Raw genomic sequence first — 14491 nt, forward strand, 5'->3', positions numbered from 1 at the left:
ATCCCTCCCTGTTCCTCATCCCTTCCAAGCAGAAAGCTTTAAGGGGGATTTGGTGGTGGGTGCTCTGTGGGGGACAAGAGAGAGGCCAGCAGAGCTTGGTCCCAAGTATCAATAGGATCCCCTTTCCATAAAAACCCCATGAAGTTAAAGATTATTTACATTTTGGGTACGGGTAACAACCATAATCTGTTTGATTAGGTGAGGCTCGGATTAAGTACCAAATTTATCTCTTTACATTGTCAAACTAAACAGTAGTTTAAAGGCAAAGCTCATTGAAACTCTGCCTCCCCTGCTGGGCTAATTAACACCCATTTTAGGCTCTTAAACCTTTGATGGGTGGTTCTGCTCCAGCTCTTTGGTAATAGGGGAATGCTTTAATAAATCTGACAAAAATCTCGGCCAAGCAGTGCAGACCAAAAGGCTCTGCCCAGGTGTGATGGGTTCCCAGTGCAGAAGGGGAGATAAAAGCACTTTCTTGATTAAATACTGCCACCAGGTTGAACCCCCGAGTTTTCTGGTGCAGCTGCTGATACCACTGCTAATGTGTGCTGAGTGTTTTATTTCAAGGTTGGTCCTGTAAAATGGGCCAGATTAATGGAGAAACTCAGCCAAGTGTGCTGAGCTCAGTGGGTCCTGCCTGTGCATTTGATGGCTTTGGGTTCACAGAAGATTGTGATGACTTCAGACTCTGCTAGATGGGGAGATATTCTGCTAAAGCAGTGCCTACGTTAAGGGAAAATGGGAATTCAGCCTGCTGGTGCAAAGAAGTCCCAGGTGAGCAGTGACTGCTGGAGCTCTGCGATGGGACTGACCCCAGCTGTGGTCTGACAGGACCAGGAGCGCTGGATGCAGCTGCAGGGAGCAGCCAAGAACTTCTCCACACCCCTTGGATGCTCCTGCCCTGAGCAATTGCCTTTCTGAGCAATTTCCCAGCTACTCCTTTGGGTGCCTCAGGCCGGATCCCTCTTGACACAGGAAGGAAATCTGCTCCTGGCTCCTCCAAACTCGTGTGGGTTTAATCCTGTCCAATTCCAGGTGCCCCAACCCCTCCTTGAGCAGTGAGTGTCCTCTCTGAGGGCACCCGTGGGGCATTTGCCCTGGGCTGCAGCCACAAGCTCAGCAAACTGGAGGCAGAAAAACCCCAAAATGCTTTGGGGTGCTGCCCTACACAAGCTGTGGGAGCCCAAAGCCCCCTCTGCTGCCCCAGGCAGGGGCTGGAGGGGTTCTTGCTGTTACCCAGCTCCTGGGGTCCCAGAGTGCTGGGAGGAGTGAGAACAGGGCAAGGAGACATGGTGCCACATTTAATTAGCTCTCAGCAAACCCAGATTATTCTGAACATTAAACTAATCTTCAAAAAGGGAACCCTTTAAATGAAAAGAAAAAGTGCAAGGTTAGGAAACCATTAATTGATTCCTTACTCATTAACCTTTGCAAACCACTCAAAAGAGCTGGGAAACGACTTCCTTTGCAGCAAGGGCTGGAAGGAGCCCCTCATAACCTGCACTGCAGAGGGCAAGACAAGGGCTGGTCCCAAACTGCTCCTTGCTTTGCAAATCAGAGAGCAATTCCTCACAGGAGTCTCTGCTGTAAACACTGCTGGTGCTGAGCACGCTCTTCTGAAAGCACCCTGAGCCATGACAGCTTCCCTGATATTTAATCTGTAAACCTCAAACTTCTCACGCCCATCCCTGAGCCCAGGAGCTCAAATCTCATGACAGTTATTTTTTCTTTTTCAAACCAGAGCTTCTGGAGTCCAGCGATTTGCATTGAGGAAAAGTCCTGGATAGATGAGAGATTGTGAAAAGCAGTTTGTAAAGGGCTTTTGGGTTTGAAAAACCCAACCACCCAGAGCCAAAGGAAGCTGACAACAGGTACTAAAAATCAGATATAAAAATCTCCAGTTTAGTTACTGAAATTAATCAAATAGGAAAGGAGGGAGATGATCTGCCTGGTGAGCACCAGCAGCGAGGCCACTCAGGCTCACATCAGAGAAAATCCCAGAATGGTTTGGCTTGGGAGAGACCTTACAGATCATTTCATTCCTACCCCTGGCCATGGACTGGGACACCTCCCACTAGCTGGATCACCATTTTTTGGCCACCCAAAGAATCAGCAGGGAGCCAGAGCTGTCCCCCTGGGGGACACCCACTGCTGTAGGTCCCTGTCCTGCTCCCCTGCCCCACCCCACAGCCCCCAGCCCCTCATGCCCTTGAAGGTCTGGTGTTTGCTCTGGTTTTTTTTTTCCCTGGGGAGCTCTGCATTCCCACCTTCCTCAGGAAGGAGGACAAACAAGGCAGTTTCCACAGCCACTGGGGAAGAGAAGAAAGGAAAAGGCTGCGTGGTCAACGGCTGCCAAATCGCCTTTTGTTTGTGCCTACCAGCACTTGGATCTGCCCTGATCTGAAATGACACTTTTCTCCCTCACTGGGGTCTTGTTTTCTGGGTATTTGATTCTTGTGCCAGGACTTGGACAGAAACCAATGGCTAAAAGCTTCCTCTTATAAACTGTGGAATTAACAACCTTCTTTCCCTGACCTCATCAGCACAGTGGGGTAAAAAAACCCCACCAACCTAGACACATTTTCTCTTCTCAGACAGTTTAGGCAGAAGGGAATCAAACCCTTCACAGGAATGCCTGATCCTCTTTCAGAGAGGAGGCACGACCTGCAGATATGGTACCTGCAAAACTGAGGTGGATGTTTGAAGTTCCCATCAGGGGTAGCTTTCATAGAATCGTGATTTGGGTAGCAAGGACCTTAAAGTCCACCCAGTGCCACCTCTGCCATGGGCAGGGACACCTCCCACTGTCCCAGGCTGCTCCAAGCCCTGTCCAGCCTAGCTTTGGAAACTTCCAGAGATCCAGGGGCAGCCCCAGCTGCTCTGGGCAGCACATCTCAGTAGCTGCAGGCATTAAAAGATTGGTGCATTCCTTGAGCATGGGGCACAGAGCTCACACTCATCAGCAAATCTGAACTGCGCTGTCCTCTCAGCATGGGCGTGAATCACAGCCTTGTTCAGACAGAGAATCAACTTTGCCAAACATCCCCCTGGCAGAGATCAGGTGCTTGGAAAGTCGCAGGTCCTGATCTTGAACAAAATCACCACGGGCCTGAGCACCCCCTGTGCAGCACAAGGGCCATTTCCCCGTGGCTGCTCAGCATTTCCCCTGCTGCCAGGCTCTGTCCACTCCCCTGAGTGCTCTGGCTTCGTTTGAAGCTGGCTGCTCTTTAAAGCAGTGTCTAATGATACTCCATTGATCTCAATTATCCAGGGACAACTCTGAGTTATCCTGAGGCCGATTAAGCAGGTTGCAGATTAATCATTCCCTGCTCGGTGGCCCCTTCATCCTCCTCACTGGTTCCTTACATCTTGATTTTGTTCTCACAAGCCACTGTGTGCTCCTGTTTCCCAAAACACAAGTCAGTGCAGTGCCTCTGCCTTTTTCAGCCTGGTTATTAACCTGGACAGCTGAGACTCACATGGTATTTTTATTGCTATTTATTATTTCCATCATTCAGAGATGTGCACCCAGGAAAACAGAAAAAAAAAAGGCCCCAAAGAGAGCCTTTTCTCCGAATTCAGCACATTTTTTTTTTCCTGTTGAATTGGAAATGTTGCTGGAAATCATCAAAGAGCCCCAGGGAATTTTTCTCCAGTGTTTCAATGTTCAGATCTGGCTCATCCCAAACTTGCATTGGTTGGTGGTGCCTGGGAGGAAACCTCAGAACCTGAGAAAGGAACTGAGATGGTTTGGGATGCTCCTGTAGGGAGAAGCTCAGAAGGGACAGGAGCTTTTTGGACACCTGGGAAGCACAAAGGGTGAGGATTTGTCCTCCAGCTCAGATGAACCCCGGGCTGAGGGCACAGCCCTGGGCATAGACCTGCACCCAGGAGACAGAGAATCATGGAATCATTAAGGCTGGAAAAGCCCTCTAAGCTTTTCCTAAGGCCAGCTCTGCCTACCCACCACTAAACCATATCCCCAAGGCCTTGTCCCCACATTTTCTGAGCACAAGAAAGAATGGGAGAGAGAGAAGGGTTATGTCATGCTTGGGAATTCAGAATATTAGGGCAAAATACACTGAAAGAAGAGGGGAAAATGGTTGCCATTAGCACATTGTCCTTGAAAACCTGGCTGGTTTTCTTTTTTTTTCCTTTTTTTCTTTTTTTCTTTAAGCTCTTGGCTCCAGTTTACCCAAAAGGAAGAAGGGGAAAAAAAAGGTGGCAGTGCTGCCCTGCTGGGGCTGGCTGGCACAGCCTGGTGAGGGGCTGAGGACGTCCCTGTGGTCTCCAGATTAAGCACAAGTGCTTTGTGCAGATAAATTGAAAACTCTTGGCCCTGGAACAGCGACTCGTGGAACGGCGCTGTCAGGTTCGAGAGGGAGAGAGAGAGCAGCTGCCTATGGAAAGAGAGATTAAAAGCTGAGAGAGAGACTGGTGTGCCTTTATGTCTTGAACTGAGAGATGGCTTTGAGACAGGAAAATGCAGAACTTTGAAGCACAGGTATTTATTTATATATTACACACCCACACATGCAGCTCTGTGTATCCCAAATACAATTATCCAGGCGTGCACACAAATACACACACAGACACACGTGCTAGGAGTATTCTACACCTCAGCTGCTCCTGCCTCCCTGCTGTGCATGCCCAAGGGCCAGCCTGAGCTGGATCAGACCAGGAGACACCACAGGATGACACCCTGTGGGTACAGCCGTGGTGTGAACTTGGCTGCAGCTGCTCCTTCAAATTTGGTGGCAGCAGAAAAAGCCAAGGAGGAGTTGGAGCCCAGGGCAAGCTGGGGATGAGCAAGATGATGGGGGGGAGCACACTCCAGTACCCCCAGCTGCCTGCAGCAGGGACACCTGGCCCTCCACTGGGGCCCATTTCACTAATTATCCTTTCCAATTAACTCCTTTACTTACGTTGATGCCTTGTGAAGGCTGACCTAGAACAGAGAATAGACAGAGCTAAAGAATAAAGCAGGGATTTATTAGAAGGCCTCAAATAGGTCCAGCTTGGGCAGCACAACCCAAAATAGTCACAAAATTGACAACAGGCCACGGGGGCTCTCACTTTTATAAGTTCTGCTCCATTTGCACATTGGAGTTCATTGTCCCATTCCAGCTCCAGCCCATGCAGTCCCATCCTGTTTGTTTTTCTCTCTTCATTCCATGTTGTTTGTGTTCTTGGGCCTGAGATTTGGATCATTTGTCCTTGGTCCCCAGCTGGAGAAGGAATTGTTTTGTCTCCCTGCTCTGTGCAGAGAGCTCACCATCCCCTCATGTGAAGCCCTGACCCACACACTAAAGCAGCAGAGAACCTGAAAAATAGAAAAGCTCAAACCTGAGGCATCACAGTCCTTTCACATTTTGCAAGCCACAGTCCCCAAGTCCTCTTTAGCATTCCTTGGTGGGGATGGGGACAGCAGGACCAGCTTCTCATGTGGCAGGACAAGGAGGAGGATGACTTCTGGCTCTGTTTGTGCTTTGAGATTGAATCAGGACAGGGAAGGGCTATCAGCAGAAGTGAAATTATTCCCCATCTTCCCCAAGCCTGGCTGGCTTGCTCACACCCACCCACAATCCAGCCCGTGATCTTGAACTGAAACTGGCTTTTGCCATTAGTGCTCGATCTAGTCAATCAAAATTTCAGTTAATGGCAGGGAATCATCATTCCATTCAGCACAAAGAGGGTTTTGTTGTGGGATTTTTTTTTTTTAATCTATTACCAAGTGGCTGTCGTGTTGCTGATTCAAGCTCTGGGCAGCCTCCTGCAGCACCTTGCTGTCAGCCCCACAGAGATGCTGGGGGGGCTCCTGGCCTCCCTGGCTCCACAGGTCAAACTCACTGCTGCTTTTTATAGGTAGAAAGCGCTGACCCTGCTGATAATCTTTATTTTTCCCGCTTTCCTAATTTCCCCGCGTGGGATTTCTCTGTGCACAGCCCAGAGGAAGGGCAGCAGCTCACCCTGTGATGGTGAGGGAGGAGAGGGCAGGGAGGAAGGATGGAGGGAGAGAGGAGTTAGAAGAAGAATCCATTTGTAATTACTGAAATAAACACAAGTCGGAGAGAAATGCAAATGCCTCATGTTGTGAATTGCTTGACAGAAGAAGTGACAGCTTTTTATTAGGGTGATAACAGCAAGGAGTTTTAAAATAGAATAATCGGTGCAACAAAAGCAATTTTCATTCTGAATTTTCATTTTAAATGGATGATCTCGTTTTAATCAAGTGAGTCATCACAAAATGCTTTTAATTGCTGAAAGTCAAGAGCCATATTGTAATTTTGATGTCTACTTTCAGGCTGATGATTCGATTTCTATAAAATGGGGGGGGGGCCGGGGGGTTGCGTTTTTGCCCCATTCCTTTTTTTTCTGTCATTTCCCCCTCAAGTGAACACAAGATCTGAATTCACTATTCAAAAATCTAAATGGCTTTTTGGAAAGTGCACTCACCTTGCCAACAAATCCAGAACGGGCTCGAAGCAGAAGATGTTTGTTAAAATCTGGGTTTGTTTATTTTTTTCCCCTATCTCCTTCTGTGTTATTTGAAGCAGCTGAGCTGCTAAGATGAAATTTGACTTTTTGTGCTTTTAAAGGCATTCTGGGATGGTGCCGTGAGCTGGGAGATTGGAGCACTTCCCACAGGCTCAGAGAAAGATCTGCATCGACCATCCACCACCGTTCCAGTGAAAAGGCTAATTTCAGGCTTCATTCCAAGCACAAATCCTACCTCTTTAGAAGAAAAGTGGCTGAGGCTTTGTGACTAGAGCCAAGACTACACAGTCAGGTCCTTGCTGGCTCAGTGAGGGACTTCTCAATATCTCCTCAGGTGAGATTCTAGAGAGTGTTTGTACCATGCAAAATTGGTGCAAATCAGGAAGACAAGGGGAGGAAGAAGCTGGCCCTTTTTGTCCCCCTGGTGCATCCTGCTGAAGTATTTCGTCATGTAAATGTGGCAGGTTTCAGATGGTTCATTTGAAGGAGCGTGGCTGCAAAAAGTGGAAGTAGTCCTGGCCAGCCCTGGTGGATGCCCCTGAGCTTGCTGTGCCCAGGGGGGTTCACCAGTGCCCGGGTGACATGGAGACAGGCAGGGATGGACTGGGAAGGATTTCCAAGGCCTTCCAATTCCCACCCTCTGCCATGGGCAGGAACAATTTCCACCCAAAGCCCTGGCCAGCCTGGCCTTGCTGTCCTTGGGGAGCTCAGCTGAGGTCTCCAGGACTCTCTGGAGAAATCCCACACTCTGTTTAGGCTTGACCTGCTCTGCAGTAACATCCAACAGTGGAGATGGCTCCAGACCCATGAACCAAAGGAAGATGCAAAATCATGGCCAGCACATCCTCCGCAGCTTCAGGATTCTGCCAGGGCACATATCACCATGGAGCTGCTTTTCAGAGAGGGGAACCCAGCAGCTTTCAGCTGGTGGGAGTTTATCAGGAAGGGAGCACTCAGCAAGAACAAAGAGAGCTTTTGCTGAATTCATGCTTTGAAACCTTCCCCTGTCAAGTCCTACCCTGAAGTCAGAGGGAAGTGGTGTTGACTCCTGTAGAAGGAACTGTTCACTCACCCCAAGATCCCACCAGATATGATCTCCTCAGGTCAGAGGATGGCTTGAGCTTCATGAGCAGCCAGGAGTTGGGAGAACATGCCCAGCTTTCCCACCAGCTTCCCAAATCTCCCCTTCAAGTCCTTTCAAACTCCATATATACTGCCCTGAAATAAAGGAAACTGCTTAGAACACCTTTTTCTTTTTTATTTGAACAAGAAAAAAAAAAAAAAAAACACCTGTGAGACTTGGAGGCCCTGGCTTTGGAAAGTGAGTGCAACAAGGCTGCCTCATCCTCTGGCTTTGTGTGCCTTTCCCTCCTGTGCTGCACACGCTGCTCCTTTCATGCTGCTGTTCAGACCCTGCACGGTGAGAGGGGACAGAAGCCATTTGCAAATATGTTCTCAGAAGAAAATCTGCTTTTCCCTCCACCCATTTAAAAAGCAGTTCATGTTGCTGTGTATTGTGTGCGTGCAGGGATTAAAATCTCCTGAAAGCCAAAGCAGGAATGAGACGCCGCATCTCGAAATCTGCCGTGAAGGCGTGAACGAAGACACAATGCAGAGCCAGTGCTGACATGCACAAAACAGCTCATTATATGGGAGAAAAACCAGCACCTTTCACCTCTGACAAGCTGGAAAAGAGAAAATCCCTGCCAGATAACCTAAGCAAGAGCCTCGCGGGAGAGGTGTGAGCGTGCTGGGAGCTAATTGGGAGAGCCTCCACCATCCCTGAGCAGCAGCAGCAGAGAAAACACATCCCTTTGCTGTTAAATAAATAAAATATGCCAGCATTAGTCTCCTTCCCTGTCCTCCCTAATTCCTGTGTCCCAAACTGAGCTGAAGTTGTGCCCTCGTTTAGCATCTCGCTGCATGGCTGAGCAGACCAGGCTTTTAGCAGAATTGTCAGGCTCGTGCCCATCCCATCCTTTCAGAAATTTGGGTCAAGGGCTTTGTTCAGTTTGGTTTGAAGCCAGAGCTGATACTCAGAGGGGATGAACTTCAAAAGTGTTTTACCCAGTCCTGCTCAGGATCCAGCAGCCTTAACAGGGCATGTTGTCAAGGATTTCCTTGGCCATCTCCAAAATTAAAATTACTCATGTTTTAAAGTAGATTCTCTGCTATATCTGAGTGGCTGGTTTGTTTTTATGGTAGGAATAGCCAAGAAGGGATCCCTTACCCCTCATCCTGGCCACTACATGCGTCTTTTGACTGAGAGCTAAAGCAACCTTGATGTCTTTGTTTTTTAAAGAATTTAGTAAAGATTCTAAAATATTCAAACAACACAAGGATCCGGCATGGAAATTAGCTGGGCCTTCAGAGGCCAATTTTTTCCCTTCATTAAAATCTATAACAACCGTGGAGCTTAATTGGGCCATTTTGGAAGTTCCCTTTGGAAGGCTCAGAGCAGCAAGAGAACACTGGGCTGGTCATCCCAATGAGGCTTGGAGTAACCTGGTCTAGGGAAAGGTGTCCCTGCCCACAGCAGTGGGGTGGAGCAAAATGATCTTTAAAGTCCCTTCCGACCCAAAACAATCCCTGGTTCTGTGATCACGCCTGTTGTGCCTCCTCCTGCAAGATAATACCCAAAATGTGCTGGCTCAGATCTGCAGGAAAGCTGTGGAAGATGAAGAAAACCTCTCAGCTTGGGGGAAGCAGAGAGACAGGACAGACGTGAGTGAAATGGGTCCTTGCAAATCCTTTTGATCCATTTCCACCATGAGAACCAGTTCTGCTCATCCTGGGTGTCTAGGTTTGGAAAGACAGGTGTCTGCTAAGGAAGGCAGGAGCTTCCCTTGAAATTGAAAATGTAAAGCCCCTCCCTCCAAATTGTTGTAAATTTGAAATTAAGGGGGCTCTCAGGCAAAGATATGGGAGCAGGAATAACAGTTCTTTATTAGGGAAGAAAATAAAAAAGATAAAAAAGGAATAAACAATGCAGTAAATCAAAACAACACTGACAGAGTCAGAATACAACCTGACACCCTGTGGGTCAGGGCGGCTCAGCCCTCCTGCAGTGCCAGCTGTGCTTCTGCTGGAGCAGGGATCCCGTACAAGGGTGTAGTCTTCCTCTGAAGATCCAGTGGAACAGGCAGCTGTTCCTCTGGGAACCCAGTGGAAAAGCTGTTCTGCTGTCCCGATACTCAGATTGTATCCAGGTAGGAATGCTTGGCTCTTCCCCCTGGGCGGAGCATCTGCCAATGGGATGATGGAATTTTCTCAGCCATACAGGAACACTCACTGGCCCATGAACAGAATAGATCTCCTGGAGGGAGGATTGGCTGTGGAAGAGATAAAGAAAACTGCCCAATGAACAGAAGATAACCACCCCACCTCTGACAGATGGGACTTGAATACATCTTGCCTTGCCATCTAGGACCTTGGGGATGAACCCTGGGGAAAAGGAGGGTGGGAGGTGGGTGCTGCACCCCTGCCTGTGCCTCTGCCTTGGTGTCCTTCTCACCCGGTGACTCACCACATTCCCTGTTTCCTGCCTGGAATTTAAAGGATCTGTGTATTTATCTGCTGCTCTGTTCGAATTACTGGCTGGGCTGTGCTTGCCATGGTCTCTTGGGGAGGACACACTATGCTACACAGCTTTTTGATCGAAGCAATCTCTCCCTTGAGGTGCTTTTTCCTTTGCACAGGATTCAAAAAAAAAAAAAAAAAAAAAAAAAAAGCTGCTTTTTGCCCTTTTTCCCATCTCTTTCCCCACTTTTTTATTTTTGCCAAAGAGCATCAACTTGAGGTGAAATATCTTCTAGTGCTGACAAAAGCTTTGATATTGTAATGCCAGACCCATCAAGCCAAAGCTTTTAACTCTGGATTGTTCTTTTTTTTTAAATATTGGATTTGTGACGTTTGCTCTCCTTCCTCTTGCCCACGATTGATCTGCCTGTCCTATTTATCTCCTCCACCTCACCGGGCCATGGCCTTGAGCCCACTGGAGACTTTGCATTGATTGCATGGAATTTTGGATGGAGCCAGCCAGTTATTTTCCCTTCCCCTCTTCACCTCTGTTACCTGTTGTTTATCCTCTAACCAGGCCTGGGCAAGGTTATTTTCTGCATCCAATTGACCAGAAAAAGCACATTACAGTTTGGTTAAACAAGAATGGGAACATACCACAGTTCTTTGAGAAGTCAAAATTCTTCCTCAGCATTTCAAAACACAACATTTCCCATGTGAAATTTCCATGGAAAGTTTAATCTAGAAATTAATTACATCCATTTGTGAAGTGGCTTCAAAAGAGCACGGAGAATAAATTATTTTGGTTTTCTCCAACTCACCAAAAAGATACATCTCAGGTCTGTTTTAAATGATGTTTTCCCGCACGCTGGTGCGGCCTACACATTGGTTAGGCAATGTCAGCATTTATTTCTCGATCTGACTCTGATCTGAAGGCTCAGCCTGTCCCTCCAGACCTGCCACCATTCAAGCACCACCTCCCTCTCCCCAAGCATTTCTCTGAAGTTCTCCCAGCACTGACTCTTTGGTGTTTCTAAATTAACTACTTATTTTCACTACTTTTCCCTTCAGTCAACAGAGAGAAACTATCTTCTCCAGAAAACAACTGCAAACACTGAAGCTAAACTCACTGTGACAGATCAAACCAGACTTTCTTTGGAGAAAGAAGGGGAAATGCTGCTGTGAAGGTGGTCACTGCAGCCTGGGCTCGCAGTAAATCCAATAAACTAGGCAGGGTGGCAGCTCTGTAACTCTAAATGGGAGACTGGCAACAACATTATGGATGTAAAGGGTTGGGGTAGAGGATTAAACTTTAATGAGGGCTTTTAGCATTGAAGGGATTGAAAACAGAAGGAGAGAGAAGAGAAAAAGGTCTCTGCATGCTGTCCTGCACTCAGACAGACAGAGAGTCTCTCATCGGGCGTTTGCACCCCTCAGCTCTTGAGGGTCATTTTGAGAAGAATAAGAATAATTACAAGCTGGAAATGTTCTTTTCCAGACATGAGTCCCTGAACATGCTGCAGTGCTGCCACGGGGCAGATTTCCCCTTACAGAACATTTTGCCCTCTCTCTCTGGGACAAGTTCGTGCAGCCAGAGCTATTGGAGAGACAGAACTCACAAGGTTTTGTCCTCCAACCCTCTTCCAGGATTTCAGAAAAACCCCAATCCCCCAAATCAAATCCGATTATTTAAAATGGGGAGAAACAGCAATGAAGTTTCCCCAAACCAGTAATTATGGATTACACAGGCTGTAGGGAGGAACAACTCCAAACTCCAAACCTGGTCCTTACAAAATGCTGCAAAACTTTCCCCTGAAAATCCTTTGAAGTCAGGAAGGAAAGTGCTCACAACGCTGACTGAGAAACCTGTGATATAAACGTCCCTTAGCTCGTTTCTGCCTACTTGAAGACTTAATTAGTATTAAAAGCCCCAGGAAGTCTGAAGATTATTTATGGAGAACGTAGCAGTAGATATGACCTAAGGAAAAAAGGAGGTAAGGCTGAACCACAGAGCTTGTCCAAGGGACTAAATCTACATTTTTACTACTTCATTCCCTAATTTAGGTGCAAATTTGGGTTTTTTTCCCCTTTCCTGCCTAAAATGTCAAGGTATTGCAAAGCTTTTCAAGCCTGGAATTGGGACAAAGAAAGAAAGGTCAAAGCCCTCAAAACAATTGGGAGAAATATTGGCCAAGATGTTTCATTTTAACTCTGACAGGTTTTTTTATTAACTTGCACAATCATTTAAAGCAAAAATTGATCTGCTAAAAGACACCAAGAAGCCATTTAGCTCTGTGCAGGGATAGGCTTACATGAGTTGGTCTCCCCAGCTCTAAAGGGCCTTTGCTAGCATTAATTAACTCAGAATTTATTAGTGATTTACAAAGAATAATAATTAATTCTTAGTAATTAATACTAACATTTTTCTTCCTAATTAATATAACGATTTAACTAAGACTTTTCTTCATAATTAAAGTCATTGAATCCCAACCCTTTCCAGAGAAGAAGAGTAATGGTGGGGGGGAGAGGGGGCTTTCTGTTGATTTACATAAAACAGAAGTTAAAGACGTGGATGATTATTTACAGAATCAAGAAAATAAATAAAAATATTCCCTGCTTGTCTGGAATGTGCCAGCTCCCATCACCCAAAGGCACCAGAGGCTCAGTGCATCCCCAAAAATCGAGGTGGTCCGTCATCCCTGTGGGCAGGATGAGGTCCTGGCTGAGCCACCCCTTGCTCAGCCCTCTGTAAACAATGGATTTTGCCTTTAGTGATCCCTTCTAAAACACACCTCTGGGCTTTGTTTCTGATCATTTTTGTTTGTGATCATCTTTGTTTGACCTTTAAAGGAAAGCTCTAATTGACAACCAATTTCTGTCTCATTTTGTGACAGCTTGTTTTGTCCTGTCAATCACAGGTAAGTTCCTAAGGAGAAGGGTGGACAGCCTCCCCCACCAGAGCCGTGACAAAGGAAAGCCTGTAGTGACACCAGGAATTCCTCTGATTGCTCTTTCCAGCTGCTGAAAATGCCACCAAGGGTTTTCACTGAGAGGAAACCTCTCTGTGGATCCACAGGCAATATCCCAGAGGAAGGCAGGGTAAAGCCCAGGGTGAGCTGGGGCTTTGGTGTGGTGATCCCTGACACGTTCTCAGTGACCAAGTCCTCCAGACCACAGCTGGGAGGGACCCTGGGGATGGGAGGAGAGCGTTGAATGTCATACAATCATAAATTTTGGACAAGACCCCTAAATTCTTCTGTCCCAACCATGAGCCATGTGTGGTCGATGTGGAGCCTCCTGCCTCAACAAAATGGTACTAAATGTGGAAAAAAAGAGGAAAAACGTGGATAAATACATGTGGGAGAGCACAGAGCTTTGAGGAATCACGTTGGGATGCTTGGAAAGGTGGAGAGAGGCATTTGGTCACTATCTGACCCATTTTGGTCACTGTTTTGGCTTGCAGAGCCACAGCCCTGGTGTCACCAGTGACTGCCAGGGGGTGTTACTGCTGCTCAGGGCTCAGGCAGCAAACTGCTTTGCTTATAAAACTGTACAGGCAGCTGAAGACATGAGGTCTGCTTCACCCCAAACGCAGGCAACCAGCAGCAAAGGCATTTTGTCACTCTTCCCCCCTCCAAAACCAGGGAGCTTAAACAATATGCATCATTTATGCACCTCAAGAAGCAGAGAAAATCAGAATTGAAAACAGACCGGTGCCTCTGCCTGCATGTGTCTGCATGAAATATTCAGCAGGAACCCCAGGCCCTGCTGTGTGTCAGGGCTCGGGAGCGCCGCGTCGCCGTGCTCCGCAATCACAAACCACGGCAGCTCACAGGAAAAGTAACAGCTGCACCACACAACAGACACCATTTCAGGTCAACTGCCAGGATGAAGAGGTGTTTGGAAGCCTCTTCAATATTTAAATCGAGAATGAGACACATTGAGACCCAATTGCTAATGGCTTCTTGCCTTACGCTGCCACAGTAACACCAGGAAATTGGAAGCCTTGCTGGGATCCTGCAGAGAGCCAGGAAGGTGAGGAGAGAAGCTCTCTGTGTTGTAATTGCTGGATGTCCAAGTCTGCTCTGCCTGGGATTGAAGCCAGGCATGAACAAGGAGGAAGATGTAGCAAGTTCTGAGCAATCCAGGCAGCAATGAGCCCTACCTGGCTGGAGCAGATCCTGCTCTGGGAGCTGCTTGTGAAGTCCTGTCTCTCCAGATAACGGTGAGCATGTTCTAGTCTCTAAACACAGAGATGACAAGTCAAATCCTCAAACCTTCTCTGGCTGCTTAAGAAAGCTTTGAGGCTTCCCTGGGTGCCTCAGTGGGGATCTCTGCTCCTGGCACAAAGCCATCACGGGCAGCTCTGCGAAATCTCGGGATGTCCCCACTTTGCTCTGCAGGACATGGGCTCATTTTGAGGGTGGCATTGGTGGATGAAACATCAAGAATCCCCCAGCATTTTCCATCACAG

The sequence above is a fragment of the Anomalospiza imberbis genome, chromosome 27 (assembly GCF_031753505.1).
Source record: "Anomalospiza imberbis isolate Cuckoo-Finch-1a 21T00152 chromosome 27, ASM3175350v1, whole genome shotgun sequence".
Taxonomy (NCBI): domain Eukaryota; kingdom Metazoa; phylum Chordata; class Aves; order Passeriformes; family Viduidae; genus Anomalospiza; species Anomalospiza imberbis.